The sequence below is a fragment of the Taudactylus pleione genome, unplaced genomic scaffold (genome assembly GCF_031769625.1).
Source record: "Taudactylus pleione unplaced genomic scaffold, aTauple2 ptg000967l, whole genome shotgun sequence".
Taxonomy (NCBI): domain Eukaryota; kingdom Metazoa; phylum Chordata; class Amphibia; order Anura; family Myobatrachidae; genus Taudactylus; species Taudactylus pleione.
The window spans coordinates 6,467,421-6,485,000 of NW_028285368.1; the positions used below are offsets into that span (position 1 = coordinate 6,467,421).

At 37.0% G+C, this 17,580-nt stretch overlaps 2 non-coding genes and 44 pseudogenes across 2 annotated transcripts; all 46 read left to right on the forward strand.

The window, feature by feature from the left end:
- The first annotated feature begins 319 nt into the window (after nt 1–319).
- Nucleotides 320–438, forward strand: LOC148458769 (5S ribosomal RNA; annotated as a pseudogene).
- A 116-nt stretch (nt 439–554) lies between these two features.
- Nucleotides 555–673, forward strand: LOC148458770 (5S ribosomal RNA). The gene has a single exon (XR_015873825.1). It is a non-coding gene; the product is annotated as a 5S ribosomal RNA (ribosomal RNA).
- Nucleotides 674–789: 116 nt separating this feature from the next.
- On the forward strand, nt 790–908 carry LOC148458771 (5S ribosomal RNA; annotated as a pseudogene).
- A 116-nt stretch (nt 909–1,024) lies between these two features.
- Nucleotides 1,025–1,143, forward strand: LOC148458772 (5S ribosomal RNA; annotated as a pseudogene).
- A 116-nt stretch (nt 1,144–1,259) lies between these two features.
- Nucleotides 1,260–1,378, forward strand: LOC148458773 (5S ribosomal RNA; annotated as a pseudogene).
- An 821-nt stretch (nt 1,379–2,199) lies between these two features.
- LOC148458774 (5S ribosomal RNA) lies at nt 2,200–2,318 on the forward strand (annotated as a pseudogene).
- A 116-nt stretch (nt 2,319–2,434) lies between these two features.
- On the forward strand, nt 2,435–2,553 carry LOC148458775 (5S ribosomal RNA). Its single transcript, XR_015873826.1, has one exon. It is a non-coding gene; the product is annotated as a 5S ribosomal RNA (ribosomal RNA).
- Nucleotides 2,554–2,669: 116 nt separating this feature from the next.
- Nucleotides 2,670–2,788, forward strand: LOC148458776 (5S ribosomal RNA; annotated as a pseudogene).
- A 116-nt stretch (nt 2,789–2,904) lies between these two features.
- LOC148458777 (5S ribosomal RNA) lies at nt 2,905–3,023 on the forward strand (annotated as a pseudogene).
- A 116-nt stretch (nt 3,024–3,139) lies between these two features.
- LOC148458778 (5S ribosomal RNA) lies at nt 3,140–3,258 on the forward strand (annotated as a pseudogene).
- An 821-nt stretch (nt 3,259–4,079) lies between these two features.
- LOC148458779 (5S ribosomal RNA) lies at nt 4,080–4,198 on the forward strand (annotated as a pseudogene).
- Nucleotides 4,199–4,314: 116 nt separating this feature from the next.
- Nucleotides 4,315–4,433, forward strand: LOC148458780 (5S ribosomal RNA; annotated as a pseudogene).
- A 116-nt stretch (nt 4,434–4,549) lies between these two features.
- On the forward strand, nt 4,550–4,668 carry LOC148458781 (5S ribosomal RNA; annotated as a pseudogene).
- A 116-nt stretch (nt 4,669–4,784) lies between these two features.
- LOC148458782 (5S ribosomal RNA) lies at nt 4,785–4,903 on the forward strand (annotated as a pseudogene).
- Nucleotides 4,904–5,489: 586 nt separating this feature from the next.
- Nucleotides 5,490–5,608, forward strand: LOC148458783 (5S ribosomal RNA; annotated as a pseudogene).
- A 351-nt stretch (nt 5,609–5,959) lies between these two features.
- LOC148458784 (5S ribosomal RNA) lies at nt 5,960–6,078 on the forward strand (annotated as a pseudogene).
- Nucleotides 6,079–6,194: 116 nt separating this feature from the next.
- On the forward strand, nt 6,195–6,313 carry LOC148458785 (5S ribosomal RNA; annotated as a pseudogene).
- A 116-nt stretch (nt 6,314–6,429) lies between these two features.
- On the forward strand, nt 6,430–6,548 carry LOC148458786 (5S ribosomal RNA; annotated as a pseudogene).
- A 116-nt stretch (nt 6,549–6,664) lies between these two features.
- Nucleotides 6,665–6,783, forward strand: LOC148458787 (5S ribosomal RNA; annotated as a pseudogene).
- A 116-nt stretch (nt 6,784–6,899) lies between these two features.
- LOC148458788 (5S ribosomal RNA) lies at nt 6,900–7,018 on the forward strand (annotated as a pseudogene).
- A 586-nt stretch (nt 7,019–7,604) lies between these two features.
- Nucleotides 7,605–7,723, forward strand: LOC148458789 (5S ribosomal RNA; annotated as a pseudogene).
- A 351-nt stretch (nt 7,724–8,074) lies between these two features.
- LOC148458790 (5S ribosomal RNA) lies at nt 8,075–8,193 on the forward strand (annotated as a pseudogene).
- Nucleotides 8,194–8,309: 116 nt separating this feature from the next.
- On the forward strand, nt 8,310–8,428 carry LOC148458791 (5S ribosomal RNA; annotated as a pseudogene).
- Nucleotides 8,429–8,544: 116 nt separating this feature from the next.
- LOC148458792 (5S ribosomal RNA) lies at nt 8,545–8,663 on the forward strand (annotated as a pseudogene).
- Nucleotides 8,664–8,779: 116 nt separating this feature from the next.
- LOC148458793 (5S ribosomal RNA) lies at nt 8,780–8,898 on the forward strand (annotated as a pseudogene).
- Nucleotides 8,899–9,249: 351 nt separating this feature from the next.
- LOC148458794 (5S ribosomal RNA) lies at nt 9,250–9,368 on the forward strand (annotated as a pseudogene).
- Nucleotides 9,369–9,484: 116 nt separating this feature from the next.
- Nucleotides 9,485–9,603, forward strand: LOC148458795 (5S ribosomal RNA; annotated as a pseudogene).
- A 116-nt stretch (nt 9,604–9,719) lies between these two features.
- LOC148458796 (5S ribosomal RNA) lies at nt 9,720–9,838 on the forward strand (annotated as a pseudogene).
- A 116-nt stretch (nt 9,839–9,954) lies between these two features.
- LOC148458797 (5S ribosomal RNA) lies at nt 9,955–10,073 on the forward strand (annotated as a pseudogene).
- A 351-nt stretch (nt 10,074–10,424) lies between these two features.
- Nucleotides 10,425–10,543, forward strand: LOC148458798 (5S ribosomal RNA; annotated as a pseudogene).
- A 116-nt stretch (nt 10,544–10,659) lies between these two features.
- On the forward strand, nt 10,660–10,778 carry LOC148458799 (5S ribosomal RNA; annotated as a pseudogene).
- A 116-nt stretch (nt 10,779–10,894) lies between these two features.
- Nucleotides 10,895–11,013, forward strand: LOC148458800 (5S ribosomal RNA; annotated as a pseudogene).
- Nucleotides 11,014–11,129: 116 nt separating this feature from the next.
- On the forward strand, nt 11,130–11,248 carry LOC148458801 (5S ribosomal RNA; annotated as a pseudogene).
- Nucleotides 11,249–12,304: 1,056 nt separating this feature from the next.
- On the forward strand, nt 12,305–12,423 carry LOC148458802 (5S ribosomal RNA; annotated as a pseudogene).
- A 116-nt stretch (nt 12,424–12,539) lies between these two features.
- On the forward strand, nt 12,540–12,658 carry LOC148458803 (5S ribosomal RNA; annotated as a pseudogene).
- A 116-nt stretch (nt 12,659–12,774) lies between these two features.
- Nucleotides 12,775–12,893, forward strand: LOC148458804 (5S ribosomal RNA; annotated as a pseudogene).
- Nucleotides 12,894–13,009: 116 nt separating this feature from the next.
- On the forward strand, nt 13,010–13,128 carry LOC148458805 (5S ribosomal RNA; annotated as a pseudogene).
- A 116-nt stretch (nt 13,129–13,244) lies between these two features.
- Nucleotides 13,245–13,363, forward strand: LOC148458806 (5S ribosomal RNA; annotated as a pseudogene).
- A 586-nt stretch (nt 13,364–13,949) lies between these two features.
- On the forward strand, nt 13,950–14,068 carry LOC148458807 (5S ribosomal RNA; annotated as a pseudogene).
- Nucleotides 14,069–14,419: 351 nt separating this feature from the next.
- LOC148458808 (5S ribosomal RNA) lies at nt 14,420–14,538 on the forward strand (annotated as a pseudogene).
- Nucleotides 14,539–14,654: 116 nt separating this feature from the next.
- LOC148458809 (5S ribosomal RNA) lies at nt 14,655–14,773 on the forward strand (annotated as a pseudogene).
- A 116-nt stretch (nt 14,774–14,889) lies between these two features.
- LOC148458810 (5S ribosomal RNA) lies at nt 14,890–15,008 on the forward strand (annotated as a pseudogene).
- A 116-nt stretch (nt 15,009–15,124) lies between these two features.
- On the forward strand, nt 15,125–15,243 carry LOC148458811 (5S ribosomal RNA; annotated as a pseudogene).
- Nucleotides 15,244–16,299: 1,056 nt separating this feature from the next.
- On the forward strand, nt 16,300–16,418 carry LOC148458812 (5S ribosomal RNA; annotated as a pseudogene).
- A 116-nt stretch (nt 16,419–16,534) lies between these two features.
- On the forward strand, nt 16,535–16,653 carry LOC148458813 (5S ribosomal RNA; annotated as a pseudogene).
- A 116-nt stretch (nt 16,654–16,769) lies between these two features.
- LOC148458814 (5S ribosomal RNA) lies at nt 16,770–16,888 on the forward strand (annotated as a pseudogene).
- Nucleotides 16,889–17,580: the final 692 nt, after the last annotated feature.

A 17,580-nucleotide genomic window follows, 5' to 3' on the forward strand; every position in this document is an offset into this window, starting at 1 on the left:
CATTTTACATTTAATTCTTTCAACTTGTCAATGAATTTACTTGAGTTAAGAAGTAAAAGAGGTCTAAAGATAATGTTTTTGAGCACCTACAGCCAAACCACACTAGACATGGCCAATGTCGTCTGATCTTGGAAGCTGTGCAGTGTTGGGCATGGTTATTACGTGGATGGGAGACCACCTGGGAATACCAGGTGCTGTAGGTAATTTTATACTGCCATAACATTCTTTTCTATTACATTTTACATTTAATTTTTTCAACTTATCAATGAATTTACTTGAGTTAAGAAGTAATAGAGGTCTAAAGTTAAGTTTTTTGAGCACCTACAGCCAAACCATACTGGACATGCCCAATCTCGTCTGATCTTGGAAGCTATGCAGTGTTGGGCCTGGTTAGTACGTGGATGGGAGACCACCTGGGAATACCAGGTGCTGTAGGTAATTTTATACAGCCAAATCATTCATTTCTATTACATTTTACATTTAATTTTTTCAACTTGTCAATGAATTTACTTGAGTTAAGAAGTAAAAGAGGTCTAAAGTTAATATTTTTGAGCACCTACAGCCAAACCACTCTGGACATGCCCAATCTCATCTGATCTTGGAAGCTATGCAGTGTTGGGCCTGGTTAGTACTTGGATGGGAGACCACCTGGGAATACCAGGTGCTGTAGGTAATTTTATACTGCCATAACATTCTTTTCTATTACATTTTACATTTCATTTTTTCAACTTATCAATGAATTTACTTGAGTTAAGAAGTAATAGACGTCTAAAGTTACGTTTCTTCATCACCTACAGCCAAACCACACTGGACATGCCCAATCTCGTCTGATCTTGGAAGCTATGCAGTGTTGGGCCTGGTTAGTATTTGGATGGGAGACCACCTGGGAATACCAGGTGCCATAGGTAATTCTATACAGCCAAAACATTCTTTTCTATTACATTTTACATTTAATTTTTTCAACTTATCAATGAATTTACTTGAGTTAAGAAGTAAAAGAGGTCTAAAGTTAATGTTTTTGAGCACCTAGAGCAAAACCACACTGGACATGCCCAATCTCGTCTGATCTTGGAAGCTATGCAGTGTTGGGCCTGGTTAGTACTTGAATGGGAGACCACCTGGGAATAACAGGTGCTGTAGGTAATTTTATACTGCCATAACATTCTTTTCTATTAAATTTTACATTTAATTTTTTCAACTTATCAATGAATTTACTTGAGTTAAGAAGTAAAAGAGGGCTAAAGTTAATGTTTTTGAGCACCTACAGCCAAACCACCCTGGACATGCCCGATCTCATCTGATCTTGGAAGCTATGCAGTGTTGGGCCTGGTTATTACTTGGATGGGAGACCACCTGGGAATACCTGATGCTGTAGGTAATTTTATACTGACATAACATTCTTTTCTATTACATTTTACATTTAATTTTTTCAACTTATCAATGAATATACTTGAGTTAAGAAGTAAAAGAGGTCTAAAGTTAATGTTTTTGAGCACCTACAGCCAAACCACACTGGACATAGCCAATGTCGTCTGATCTTGGAAGCTGTGCAGTGTTGGGCATGGTTATTACGTGGATGGGAGACCAGCTGGGAATACCAGGTGCTGTAGGTAATTTTATACTGCCATAACATTCTTTTCTATTACCTTTTACATTTAATTTTTTCAACTTATCAATGAATTTACTTGAGTTAAGAAGTAATAGAGGTCTAAAGTTAATGTTTTTGAGCACCTACAACCAAACCACACTGGACATGCCCAATCTCGTCTGATCTTGGAAGCTATGCAGTCTTGGGCCTGGTTAAAACTTGGATGAGAGTCCACCTGGGAATACCAGGTGCTGTAGGTAATTTTATGCAGCCATAACATTCTTTTCTATTACATTTTACATTACATTTTTTCAACTTATCAATGAATTTACTTGAGTTAAGAAGTAAAAGAGGTCTAAAGTTAATATTTTTGAGCACGTACAGCCAAACCACACTGGACATGGCCAGTGTCGTCTGATCTTGGAAGCTGTGCAGTGTTGGGCATGGTTATTACGTGGATGGGAGACCACCTGGGAATACCAGGTGCTGTAGGTAATTTTTTACTGCCATAACATTCTTTTCTATTACATTTTACATTTAATTTTTTCAACTTATCAATGAATTTACTTGAGTTAAGAAGTAATAGAGGTCTATAGTTAAATTTTTTGAGCACCTTCAGCCAAACCATACTGGACATGCCCAATCTCGTCTGATCTTGGAAGCTATGCAGTGTTGGGCCTGGTTAGTACGTGGATGGGAGACCACCTGGGAATACCAGGTGCTGTAGGTAATTTTATACAGCCAAATCATTCATTTCTATTACATTTTACATTTAATTTTTTCAACTTGTCAATGAATTTACTTGAGTTAAGAAGTAAAAGAGGTCTAAAGTTAATATTTTTGAGCACCTACAGCCAAACCACTCTGGACATGCCCAATCTCATCTGATCTTGGAAGCTATGCAGTGTTGGGCCTGGTTAGTACTTGGATGGGAGACCACCTGGGAATACCAGGTGCTGTAGGTAATTTTATACTGCCATAACATTCTTTTCTATTACATTTTACATTTCATTTTTTCAACTTATCAATGAATTTACTTGAGTTAAGAAGTAATAGACGTCTAAAGTTACGTTTCTTCAGCACCTACAGCCAAACCACACTGGACATGCCCAATCTCGTCTGATCTTGGAAGCTATGCAGTGTTGGGCCTGGTTAGTATTTGGATGGGAGACCACCTGGGAATACCAGGTGCCGTAGGTAATTCTATACAGCCAAAACATTCTTTTCTATTACATTTTACATTTAATTTTTTCAACTTATCAATGAATTTACTTGAGTTAAGAAGTAAAAGAGGTCTAAAGTTAATGTTTTTGAGCACCTAGAGCAAAACCACACTGGACATGCCCAATCTCGTCTGATCTTGGAAGCTATGCAGTGTTGGGCCTGGTTAGTACTTGAATGGGAGACCACCTGGGAATAACAGGTGCTGTAGGTAATTTTATACTGCCATAACATTCTTTTCTATTAAATTTTACATTTAATTTTTTCAACTTATCAATGAATTTACTTGAGTTAAGAAGTAAAAGAGGGCTAAAGTTAATGTTTTTGAGCACCTACAGCCAAACCACCCTGGACATGCCTGATCTCATCTGATCTTGGAAGCTATGCAGTGTTGGGCCTGGTTATTACTTGGATGGGAGACCACCTGGGAATACCTGATGCTGTAGGTAATTTTATACTGACATAACATTCTTTTCTATTACATTTTACATTTAATTTTTTCAACTTATCAATGAATATACTTGAGTTAAGAAGTAAAAGAGGTCTAAAGTTAATGTTTTTGAGCACCTACAGCCAAACCACACTGGACATAGCCAATGTCGTCTGATCTTGGAAGCTGTGCAGTGTTGGGCATGGTTATTACGTGGATGGGAGACCAGCTGGGAATACCAGGTGCTGTAGGTAATTTTATACTGCCATAACATTCTTTTCTATTACATTTTACATTTAATTTTTTCAACTTATCAATGAATTTACTTGAGTTAAGAAGTAATAGAGGTCTAAAGTTAATGTTTTTGAGCACCTACAACCAAACCACACTGGACATGCCCAATCTCGTCTGATCTTGGAAGCTATGCAGTCTTGGGCCTGGTTAAAACTTGGATGAGAGTCCACCTGGGAATACCAGGTGCTGTAGGTAATTTTATGCAGCCATAACATTCTTTTCTATTACATTTTACATTACATTTTTTCAACTTATCAATGAATTTACTTGAGTTAAGAAGTAAAAGAGGTCTAAAGTTAATATTTTTGAGCACGTACAGCCAAACCACACTGGACATGGCCAGTGTCGTCTGATCTTGGAAGCTGTGCAGTGTTGGGCATGGTTATTACGTGGATGGGAGACCACCTGGGAATACCAGGTGCTGTAGGTAATTTTTTACTGCCATAACATTCTTTTCTATTACATTTTACATTTAATTTTTTCAACTTATCAATGAATTTACTTGAGTTAAGAAGTAATAGAGGTCTAAAGTTAAATTTTTTGAGCACCTACAGCCAAACCATACTGGACATGCCCAATCTCGTCTGATCTTGGAAGCTATGCAGTGTTGGGCCTGGTTAGTACGTGGATGGGAGACCACCTGGGAATACCAGGTGATGTAGGTAATTTTATACAGCCAAATCATTCATTTCTATTACATTTTACATTTAATTTTTTCAACTTGTCAAGGAATTTACTTGAGTTAAGAAATAAAAGAGGTCTAAAGTTAATATTATTGAGCACCTACAGCCAAACCACTCTGGACATGCCCAATCTCATCTGATCTTGGAAGCTATGCAGTGTTGGGCCTGGTTAGTACTTGGATGGGAGACCACCTGGGAATACCAGATGCTGTAGGAAATTTTATACTTACATAACATTCTTTTGTATTACATTTTACATTTAATTTTTTCAACTTATCAATAAATTTACTTGAGTTAAGAAGTAAAAGAGGTCTAAAGTTAATGTTTTTGAGCACCTAGAGCAAAACCACACTGGACATGCCCAATCTCGTCTGATCTTGGAAGCTATGCAGTGTTGGGCCTCGTTAGTACTTGAATGGGAGACCACCTGGGAATACCAGGTGCTGTAGGTAATTTTATACTGCCATAACATTCTTTTCTATTAAATTTTACATTTCATTTTTTCAACTTATCAATGAATTTACTTGAGTTAAGAAGTAAAAGAGGGCTAAAGTTAATGTTTTTGAGCACCTACAGACAAACCACCCTGGACATGCCCAATCTCGTCTGATCTTGGAAGCTATGCAGTGTTGGGCCTGGTTAGTACTTGGATGGGAGACCACCTGGGAATACCTGATGCTGTAGGTAATTTTATACTGACATAACATTCTTTTCTATTACATTTTACATTTAATTTTTTCAACTTATCAATGAATATACTTGAGTTAAGAAGTAATAGAGGTCTAAAGTTAATGTTTTTGAGCACCTACAGCCAAACCACACTGGACATGGCCAATGTCGTCTGATCTTGGAAGCTGTGCAGTGTTGGGCATGGTTATTACGTGGATGGGAGACCAGCTGGGAATACCAGGTGCTGTAGGTAATTTTATACTGCCATAACATTCTTTTCTATTACATTTTACATTTAATTTTTTCAACTTATCAATGAATTTACTTGAGTTAAGAAGTAATAGAGGTCTAAAGTTAATGTTTTTGAGCACCTACAACCAAACCACACTGGACATGCCCAATCTCGTCTGATCTTGGAAGCTATGCTGTCTTGGGCCTGGATAAAACTTGGATGTGAGTCCACCTGGGAATACCAGGTGCTGTAGGTAATTTTATACTGCCATAACATTCTTTTCTATTACATTTTACATTTAATTTTTTCAACTTATCAATGAATTTACTTGAGTTAAGAAGTAAAAGAGGTCTAAAGTTAATATTTTTGAGCACGTACAGCCAAACCACACTGGACATGGCCAATGTCGTCTGATCTTGGAAGCTATGCAGTGTTGGGCATGGTTAGTACTTGGATGGGAAACCACCTGGGAATACCAGGTGCTGTAGGTAATTTTATACTGCCATAACATTCTTTTCTATTACATTTTACATTTAATTTTTTCAACTTATCAATGAATTTACTTGAGTTAAGAAGTAAAAGAGGTCTAAAGATAATGTTTTTGAACACCTACAGCCAAACCACACTAGACATGGCCAATGTCGTCTGATCTTGGAAGCTGTGCAGTGTTGGGCATGGTTATTACGTGGATGGGAGACCACCTGGGAATACCGGGTGCTGTAGGTAATTTTATACTGCCATAAAATTCTTTTCTATTACATTTTACATTTAATTTTTTCAACTTATCAATGAATTTAATTGAGTTAAGAAGTAATAGAGGTCTAAAGTTAAATTTTTTGAGCACCTACATCCAAACCATACTGGACATGCCCAATCTCGTCTGATCTTGGAAGCTATGCAGTGTTGGGCCTGGTTAGTACGTGGATGGGAGACCACCTGGGAATACCAGGTGCTGTAGGTAATTTTATACAGCCAAAACATTCATTTCTATTACATTTTACATTTAATTTTTTCAACTTGTCAATGAATTTACTTGAGTTAAGAAGTAAAAGAGGTCTAAAGTTAATATTTTTGAGCACCTACAGCCAAACCACTCTGGACATGCCCAATCTCATCTGATCTTGGAAGCTATGCAGTGTTGGGCCTGGTTAGTACTTGGATGGGAGACCACCTTGGAATACCAGATGCTGTAGGAAATTTTATACTTACATAACATTCTTTTCTATTAAATTTTACATTTAATTTTTTCAACTTATCAATGAATTTACTTGAGTTAAGAAGTAAAAGAGGTCTAAAGTGAATGTTTTTGAGCACCTACAGTCAAACCACACTGGACATGCCCAATCTCTTCTGATCTTGGAAGCTATGCAGTGTTGGGCCTGGTTAGTATTTGGATGGGAGACCACCTGGGAATAACAGGTGCTGTAGGTAATTTTATACAGCCAAAACATTCTTTTCTATTACATTTTACATTTAATTTTTTCAACTTATCAATGAATTTACTTGAGTTAAGAAGTAAAAGAGGTCTAAAGTTAATGTTTTTGAGCACCTAGAGCCAAACCACACTGGACATGCCCAATCTCGTCTGATCTTGGAAGCTATGCAGTGTTGGGCCTCGTTAGTACTTGAATGGGAGACCACCTGGGAATAACAGGTGCTGTAGGTAATTTTATACTGCCATAACATTCTTTTCTATTAAATTTTACATTTAATTTTTTCAACTTATCAATGAATTTACTTGAGTTAAGAAGTAAAAGAGGGCTAAAGTTAATGTTTTTGAGCACCTACAGACAAACCACCCTGGACATGCCCAATCTCGTCTGATCTTGGAAGCTATGCAGTGTTGGGCCTGGTTAGTACTTGGATGGGAGACCACCTGGGAATACCTGATGCTGTAGGTAATTTTATACTGACATAACATTCTTTTCTATTACATTTTACATTTAATTTTTTCAACTTATCAATGAATATACTTGAGTTAAGAAGTAATAGAGGTCTAAAGTTAATGTTTTTGAGCACCTACAGCCAAACCACACTGGACATGGCCAATGTCGTCTGATCTTGGAAGCTGTGCAGTGTTGGGCATGGTTATTACGTGGATGGGAGACCAGCTGGGAATACCAGGTGCTGTAGGTAATTTTATACTGCCATAACATTCTTTTCTATTACATTTTACATTTAATTTTTTCAACTTATCAATGAATTTACTTGAGTTAAGAAGTAATAGAGGTCTAAAGTTAATGTTTTTGAGCACCTACAACCAAACCACACTGGACATGCCCAATCTCGTCTGATCTTGGAAGCTATGCTGTCTTGGGCCTGGATAAAACTTGGATGTGAGTCCACCTGGGAATACCAGGTGCTGTAGGTAATTTTATACTGCCATAACATTCTTTTCTATTACATTTTACATTTAATTTTTTCAACTTATCAATGAATTTACTTGAGTTAAGAAGTAAAAGAGGTCTAAAGTTAATATTTTTGAGCACGTACAGCCAAACCACACTGGACATGGCCAATGTCGTCTGATCTTGGAAGCTATGCAGTGTTGGGCATGGTTAGTACTTGGATGGGAAACCACCTGGGAATACCAGGTGCTGTAGGTAATTTTATACTGCCATAACATTCTTTTCTATTACATTTTACATTTAATTTTTTCAACTTATCAATGAATTTACTTGAGTTAAGAAGTAAAAGAGGTCTAAAGATAATGTTTTTGAACACCTACAGCCAAACCACACTAGACATGGCCAATGTCGTCTGATCTTGGAAGCTGTGCAGTGTTGGGCATGGTTATTACGTGGATGGGAGACCACCTGGGAATACCGGGTGCTGTAGGTAATTTTATACTGCCATAAAATTCTTTTCTATTACATTTTACATTTAATTTTTTCAACTTATCAATGAATTTAATTGAGTTAAGAAGTAATAGAGGTCTAAAGTTAAATTTTTTGAGCACCTACATCCAAACCATACTGGACATGCCCAATCTCGTCTGATCTTGGAAGCTATGCAGTGTTGGGCCTGGTTAGTACGTGGATGGGAGACCACCTGGGAATACCAGGTGCTGTAGGTAATTTTATACAGCCAAAACATTCATTTCTATTACATTTTACATTTAATTTTTTCAACTTGTCAATGAATTTACTTGAGTTAAGAAGTAAAAGAGGTCTAAAGTTAATATTTTTGAGCACCTACAGCCAAACCACTCTGGACATGCCCAATCTCATCTGATCTTGGAAGCTATGCAGTGTTGGGCCTGGTTAGTACTTGGATGGGAGACCACCTTGGAATACCAGATGCTGTAGGAAATTTTATACTTACATAACATTCTTTACTATTAAATTTTACATTTAATTTTTTCAACTTATCAATGAATTTACTTGAGTTAAGAAGTAAAAGAGGTCTAAAGTGAATGTTTTTGAGCACCTACAGTCAAACCACACTGGACATGCCCAATCTCTTCTGATCTTGGAAGCTATGCAGTGTTGGGCCTGGTTAGTATTTGGATGGGAGACCACCTGGGAATAACAGGTGCTGTAGGTAATTTTATACAGCCAAAACATTCTTTTCTATTACATTTTACATTTAATTTTTTCAACTTATCAATGAATTTACTTGAGTTAAGAAGTAAAAGAGGTCTAAAGTTAATGTTTTTGAGCACCTAGAGCCAAACCACACTGGACATGCCCAATCTCGTCTGATCTTGGAAGCTATGCAGTGTTGGGCCTGGTTAGTACTTTAATGGGAGACCACCTGGGAATAACAGGTGCTGTAGGTAATTTTATACTGCCATAACATTCTTTTCTATTAAATTTTACATTTAATTTTTTCAACTTATCAATGAATTTACTTGAGTTAAGAAGTAAAAGAGGTCTAAAGATAATGTTTTTGAACACCTACAGCCAAACCACACTAGACATGGCCAATGTCGTCTGATCTTGGAAGCTGTGCAGTGTTGGGCATGGTTATTACGTGGATGGGAGACCACCTGGGAATACCGGGTGCTGTAGGTAATTTTATACTGCCATAAAATTCTTTTCTATTACATTTTACATTTAATTTTTTCAACTTATCAATGAATTTAATTGAGTTAAGAAGTAATAGAGGTCTAAAGTTAAATTTTTTGAGCACCTACATCCAAACCATACTGGACATGCCCAATCTCGTCTGATCTTGGAAGCTATGCAGTGTTGGGCCTGGTTAGTACGTGGATGGGAGACCACCTGGGAATACCAGGTGCTGTAGGTAATTTTATACAGCCAAAACATTCATTTCTATTACATTTTACATTTAATTTTTTCAACTTGTCAATGAATTTACTTGAGTTAAGAAGTAAAAGAGGTCTAAAGTTAATATTTTTGAGCACCTACAGCCAAACCACTCTGGACATGCCCAATCTCATCTGATCTTGGAAGCTATGCAGTGTTGGGCCTGGTTAGTACTTGGATGGGAGACCACCTTGGAATACCAGATGCTGTAGGAAATTTTATACTTACATAACATTCTTTTCTATTAAATTTTACATTTAATTTTTTCAACTTATCAATGAATTTACTTGAGTTAAGAAGTAAAAGAGGTCTAAAGTGAATGTTTTTGAGCACCTACAGTCAAACCACACTGGACATGCCCAATCTCTTCTGATCTTGGAAGCTATGCAGTGTTGGGCCTGGTTAGTACTTTAATGGGAGACCACCTGGGAATAACAGGTGCTGTAGGTAATTTTATACTGCCATAACATTCTTTTCTATTAAATTTTACATTTAATTTTTTCAACTTATCAATGAATTTACTTGAGTTAAGAAGTAATAGAGGTCTAAAGTTAAATTTTTTGAGCACCTACAGCCAAACCATACTGGACATGCCCAATCTCGTCTGATCTTGGAAGCTATGCAGTGTTGGGCCTGGTTAGTACGTGGATGGGAGACCACCTGGGAATACCAGGTGATGTAGGTAATTTTATACAGCCAAAACATTCATTTCTATTACATTTTACATTTAATTCTTTCAACTTGTCAATGAATTTACTTGAGTTAAGAAGTAAAAGAGGTCTAAAGATAATGTTTTTGAGCACCTACAGCCAAACCACACTAGACATGGCCAATGTCGTCTGATCTTGGAAGCTGTGCAGTGTTGGGCATGGTTATTACGTGGATGGGAGACCACCTGGGAATACCAGGTGCTGTAGGTAATTTTATACTGCCATAACATTCTTTTCTATTACATTTTACATTTAATTTTTTCAACTTATCAATGAATTTACTTGAGTTAAGAAGTAATAGAGTTCTAAAGTTAAGTTTTTTGAGTACCTACAGCCAAACCATACTGGACATGCCCAATCTCGTCTGATCTTGGAAGCTATGCAGTGTTGGGCCTGGTTAGTACGTGGATGGGAGACCACCTGGGAATACCAGGTGCTGTAGGTAATTTTATACAGCCAAATCATTCATTTCTATTACATTTTACATTTAATTTTTTCAACTTGTCAATGAATTTACTTGAGTTAAGAAGTAAAAGAGGTCTAAAGTTAATGTTTTTGAGCACCTACAGCCAAACCACTCTGGACATGCCCAATCTCATCTGATCTTGGAAGCTATGCAGTGTTGGGCCTGGTTAGTACTTGGATGGGAGACCACCTGGGAATACCAGATGCTGTAGGAAATTTTATACTTACATAACATTCTTTTGTATTACATTTTACATTTAATTTTTTCAACTTATCAATAAATTTACTTGAGTTAAGAAGTAAAAGAGGTCTAAAGTTAATGTTTTTGAGCACCTAGAGCAAAACCACACTGGACATGCCCAATCTCGTCTGATCTTGGAAGCTATGCAGTGTTGGGCCTCGTTAGTACTTGAATGGGAGACCACCTGGGAATAACAGGTGCTGTAGGTAATTTTATACTGCCATAACATTCTTTTCTATTAAATTTTACATTTAATTTTTTCAACTTATCAATGAATTTACTTGAGTTAAGAAGTAAAAGAGGGCTAAAGTTAATGTTTTTGAGCACCTACAGCCAAACCACCCTGGACATGCCCAATCTCGTCTGATCTTGGAAGCTATGCAGTGTTGGGCCTGGTTAGTACTTGGATGGGAGACCACCTGGGAATACCTGATGCTGTAGGTAATTTTATACTGACATAACATTCTTTTCTATTACATTTTACATTTAATTTTTTCAACTTATCAATGAATATACTTGAGTTAAGAAGTAATAGAGGTCTAAAGTTAATGTTTTTGAGCACCTACAGCCAAACCACACTGGACATGGCCAATGTCGTCTGATCTTGGAAACTGTGCAGTGTTGGGCATGGTTATTACGTGGATGGGAGACCAGCTGGGAATACCAGGTGCTGTAGGTAATTTTATACTGCCATAACATTCTTTTCTATTACATTTTACATTTAATTTTTTCAACTTATCAATGAATTTACTTGAGTTAAGAAGTAATAGAGGTCTAAAGTTAATGTTTTTGAGCACCTACAACCAAACCACACTGGACATGCCCAATCTCGTCTGATCTTGGAAGCTATGCTGTCTTGGGCCTGGATAAAACTTGGATGTGAGTCCACCTGGGAATACCAGGTGCTGTATGTAATTTTATACTGCCATAACATTCTTTTCTATTACATTTTACATTTAATTTTTTCAACTTATCAATGAATTTACTTGAGTTAAGAAGTAAAAGAGGTCTAAAGTTAATATTTTTGAGCACGTACAGCCAAACCACACTGGACATGGCCAGTGTCGTCTGATCTTGGAAGCTATGCAGTGTTGGGCATGGTTAGTACATGGATGGGAAACCACCTGGGAATACCAGGTGCTGTAGGTAATTTTATACTGCCATAACATTCTTTTCTATTACATTTTACATTTAATTTTTTCAACTTATCAATGAATTTACTTGAGTTAAGAAGTAAAAGAGGTCTAAAGATAATGTTTTTGAACACCTACAGCCAAACCACACTAGACATGGCCAATGTCGTCTGATCTTGGAAGCTGTGCAGTGTTGGGCATGGCTATTACGTGCATTGGAGACCACCTGGGAATACCGGGTGCTGTAGGTAATTTTATACTGCCATAAAATTCTTTTCTATTACATTTTACATTTAATTTTTTCAACTTATCAATGAATTTAATTGAGTTAAGAAGTAATAGAGGTCTAAAGTTAAATTTTTTGAGCACATACATCCAAACCATACTGGACATGCCCAATCTCGTCTGATCTTGGAAGCTATGCAGTGTTGGGCCTGGTTAGTACGTGGATGGGAGACCACCTGGGAATACCAGGTGCTGTAGGTAATTTTATACAGCCAAAACATTCATTTCTATTACATTTTACATTTAATTTTTTCAACTTGTCAATGAATTTACTTGAGTTAAGAAGTAAAAGAGGTCTAAAGTTAATATTTTTGAGCACCTACAGCCAAACCACTCTGGACATGCCCAATCTCATCTGATCTTGGAAGCTATGCAGTGTTGGGCCTGGTTAGTACTTGGATGGGAGACCACCTTGGAATACCAGATGCTGTAGGAAATTTTATACTTACATAACATTCTTTTCTATTAAATATTACATTTAATTTTTTCAACTTATCAATGAATTTACTTGAGTTAAGAAGTAAAAGAGGTCTAAAGTGAATGTTTTTGAGCACCTACAGTCAAACCACACTGGACATGCCCAATCTCTTCTGATCTTGGAAGCTATGCAGTGTTGGGCCTGGTTAGTATTTGGATGGGAGACCACCTGGGAATACCAGGTGCTGTAGGTAATTTTATACAGCCAAAACATTCTTTTCTATTACATTTTACAATTAATTTTTTCAACTTATCAATGAATTTACTTGAGTTAAGAAGTAAAAGAGGTCTAAAGTTAATGTTTTTGAGCACCTAGAGCCAAACCACACTGGACATGCCCAATCTCGTCTGATCTTGGAAGCTATGCAGTGTTCGGCCTGGTTAGTACTTTAATGGGAGACCACCTGGGAATAACAGGTGCTGTAGGTAATTTTATACTGCCATAACATTCTTTTCTATTAAATTTTACATTTAATTTTTTCAACTTATCAATGAATTTACTTGAGTTAAGAAGTAAAAGAGGGCTAAAGTTAATGTTTTTGAGCACCTACAGCCAAACCACAGTGGACATGCCCAATCTCGTCTGATCTTGAAAGCTATGCAATGTTGGGCCTGGTTAGTACTTGGATGGGAGACCAGCTGGGAATACCAGGTGCTGTAGGTAATTTTATACTGCCATAACATTCTTTTCTATTACATTTTACATTTAATTTTTTCAACTTATCAATGAATTTACTTGAGTTAAGAAGTAATAGAGGTCTAAAGTTAATGTTTTTGAGCACCTACAACCAAACCACACTGGACATGCCCAAACTCGTCTGATCTTGGAAGCTATGCAGTCTTGGGCCTGGTTAAAACTTGGATGTGAGTCCACCTGGGAATACCAGGTGCTGTAGGTAATTTTATGCAGCCATAACATTCTTTTCTATTACATTTTACATTAAATTTTTTCAACTTATCAATGAATTTACTTGAGTTAAGAAGTAAAAGAGGTCTAAAGTTAATATTTTTGAGCACGTACAGCCAAACCACACTGGACATGGCCAGTGTCGTCTGATCTTGGAAGCTGTGCAGTGTTGGGCATGGTTATTACGTGGATGGGAGACCACCTGGGAATACCAGGTGCTGTAGGTAATTTTTTACTGCCATAACATTCTTTTCTATTACATTTTACATTTAATTTTTTCAACTTATCAATGAATTTACTTGAGTTAAGAAGTAATAGAGGTCTAAAGTTAAATTTTTTGAGCACCTACAGCCAAACCATACTGGACATGCCCAATCTCGTCTGATCTTGGAAGCTATGCAGTGTTGGGCCTGGTTAGTACGTGGATGGGAGACCACCTGGGAATACCAGGTGATGTAGGTAATTTTATACAGCCAAAACATTCATTTCTATTACATTTTACATTTAATTCTTTCAACTTGTCAATGAATTTACTTGAGTTAAGAAGTAAAAGAGGTCTAAAGATAATGTTTTTGAGCACCTACAGCCAAACCACACTAGACATGGCCAATGTCGTCTGATCTTGGAAGCTGTGCAGTGTTGGGCATGGTTATTACGTGGATGGGAGACCACCTGGGAATACCAGGTGCTGTAGGTAATTTTATACTGCCATAACATTCTTTTCTATTACATTTTACATTTAATTTTTTCAACTTATCAATGAATTTACTTGAGTTAAGAAGTAATAGAGGTCTAAAGTTAAGTTTTTTGAGCACCTACAGCCAAACCATACTGGACATGCCCAATCTCGTCTGATCTTGGAAGCTATGCAGTGTTGGGCCTGGTTAGTACGTGGATGGGAGACCACCTGGGAATACCAGGTGCTGTAGGTAATTTTATACAGCCAAATCATTCATTTCTATTACATTTTACATTTAATTTTTTCAACTTGTCAATGAATTTACTTGAGTTAAGAAGTAAAAGAGGTCTAAAGTTAATGTTTTTGAGCACCTACAGCCAAACCACTCTGGACATGCCCAATCTCATCTGATATTGGAAGCTATGCAGTGTTGGGCCTGGTTAGTACTTGGATGGGAGACCACCTGGGAATACCAGATGCTGTAGGAAATTTTATACTTACATAACATTCTTTTGTATTACATTTTACATTTAATTTTTTCAACTTATCAATAAATTTACTTGAGTTAAGAAGTAAAAGAGGTCTAAAGTTAATGTTTTTGAGCACCTAGAGCAAAACCACACTGGACATGCCCAATCTTGTCTGATCTTGGAAGCTATGCAGTGTTGGGCCTGGTTAGTACTTGAATGGGAGACCACCTGGGAATAACAGGTGCTGTAGGTAATTTTATACTGCCATAACATTCTTTTCTATTAAATTTTACATTTAATTTTTTCAACTTATCAATGAATTTACTTGAGTTAAGAAGTAAAAGAGGGCTAAAGTTAATGTTTTTGAGCACCTACAGCCAAACCACCCTGGACATTCCCAATCTCGTCTGATCTTGGAAGCTATGCAGTGTTGGGCCTGGTTATTACTTGGATGGGAGACCACCTGGGAATACCTGATGCTGTAGGTAATTTTATACTGACATAACATTCTTTTCTATTACATTTTACATTTAATTTTTTCAACTTATCAATGAATATACTTGAGTTAAGAAGTAATAGAGGTCTAAAGTTAATGTTTTTGAGCACCTACAGCCAAACCACACTGGACATGGCCAATGTCATCTGATCTTGGAAGCTGTGCAGTGTTGGGCATGGTTATTACGTGGATGGGAGACCAGCTGGGAATACCAGGTGCTGTAGGTAATTTTATACTGCCATAACATTCTTTTCTATTACATTTTACATTTAATTTTTTCAACTTATCAATGAATTTACTTGAGTTAAGAAGTAATAGAGGTCTAAAGTTAATGTTTTTGAGCACCTACAACCAAACCACACTGGACATGCCCAATCTCGTCTGATCTTGGAAGCTATGCTTTCTTGGGCCTGGTTAAAACTTGGATGTGAGTCCACCTGGGAATACCAGGTGCTGTAGGTAATTTTATACTGCCATAACATTCTTTTCTATTACATTTTACATTTAATTTTTTCAACTTATCAATGAATTTACTTGAGTTAAGAAGTAAAAGAGGTCTAAAGTTAATATTTTTGAGCACGTACAGCCAAACCACACTGGGCATGGCCAGTGTCGTCTGATCTTGGAAGCTATGCAGTGTTGGGCATGGTTAGTACTTGGATGGGAAACCACCTGGGAATACCAGGTGCTGTAGGTAATTTTATACTGCCATAACATTCTTTTCTATTACATTTTACATTTAATTTTTTCAACTTATCAATGAATTTACTTGAGTTAAGAAGTAAAAGAGGTCTAAAGATAATGTTTTTGAACACCTACAGCCAAACCACACTAGACATGGCCAATGTCGTCTGATCTTGGAAGCTGTGCAGTGTTGGGCATGGTTATTACGTGGATGGGAGACCACCTGGGAATACCGGGTGCTGTAGGTAATTTTATACTGCCATAAAATTCTTTTCTATTACATTTTACATTTAATTTTTTCAACTTATCAATGAATTTAATTGAGTTAAGAAGTAATAGAGGTCTAAAGTTAAATTTTTTGAGCACCTACATCCAAACCATACTGGACATGCCCAATCTCGTCTGATCTTGGAAGCTATGCAGTGTTGGGCCTGGTTAGTACGTGGATGGGAGACCACCTGGGAATACCAGGTGCTGTAGGTAATTTTATACAGCCAAAACATTCATTTCTATTACATTTTACATTTAATTTTTTCAACTTGTCAATGAATTTACTTGAGTTAAGAAGTAAAAGAGGTCTAAAGTTAATATTTTTGAGCACCTACAGCCAAACCACTCTGGACATGCCCAATCTCATCTGATCTTGGAAGCTATGCAGTGTTGGGCCTGGTTAGTACTTGGATGGGAGACCACCTTGGAATACCAGATGCTGTAGGAAATTTTATACTTACATAACATTCTTTTCTATTAAATTTTACATTTAATTTTTTCAACTTATCAATGAATTTACTTGAGTTAAGAAGTAAAAGAGGTCTAAAGTTAATGTTTTTGAGCACCTACAGTCAAACCACACTGGACATGCCCAATCTCTTCTGATCTTGTAAGCTATGCAGTGTTGGGCCTGGTTAGTACTTGGATGGGAGACCACCTGGGAATACCAGGTGCTGTAGGTAATTTTATACAGCCAAAACATTCTTTTCTATTACATTTTACATTTAATTTTTTCAACTTATCAATGAATTTACTTGAGTTAAGAAGTAATAGAGGTCTAAAGTTAAGTATTTTGAGCACCTACAGCCAAGCCATAATGGACATGCCCAATGTCGTCTGATCTTGGAAGCTGTGCAGTGTTGGGCATGGTTATTACGTGGATGGGAGACCAGCTGGGAATACCAGGTGCTGTAGGTAATTTTATACTGCCATAACATTCTTTTCTATTACATTTTACATTTAATTTTTTCAACTTATCAATGAATTTACTTGAGTTAAGAAGTAATAGAGGTTTAAAGTTAATGTTTTTGAGCACCTACAACCAAACCACACTGGACATGCCCAATCTCGTCTGATCTTGGAAGCTATGCAGTCTTGGGCCTGGTTAAAACTTGGATGTGAGTCCACCTGGGAATACCAGGTGCTGTAGGTAATTTTATGCAGCCACAACATTCTTTTCTATTACATTTTACATTACATTTTTTCAACTTATCAATGAATTTACTTGAGTTAAGAAGTAAAAGAGGTCTAAAGTTAATATTTTTGAGCACGTACAGCCAAACCACACTGGACATGGCCAATGTCGTCTGATCTTGGAAGCTATGCAGTGTTGGACATGGTTAGTACTTGCATGGGAAACCACCTGGGAATACCA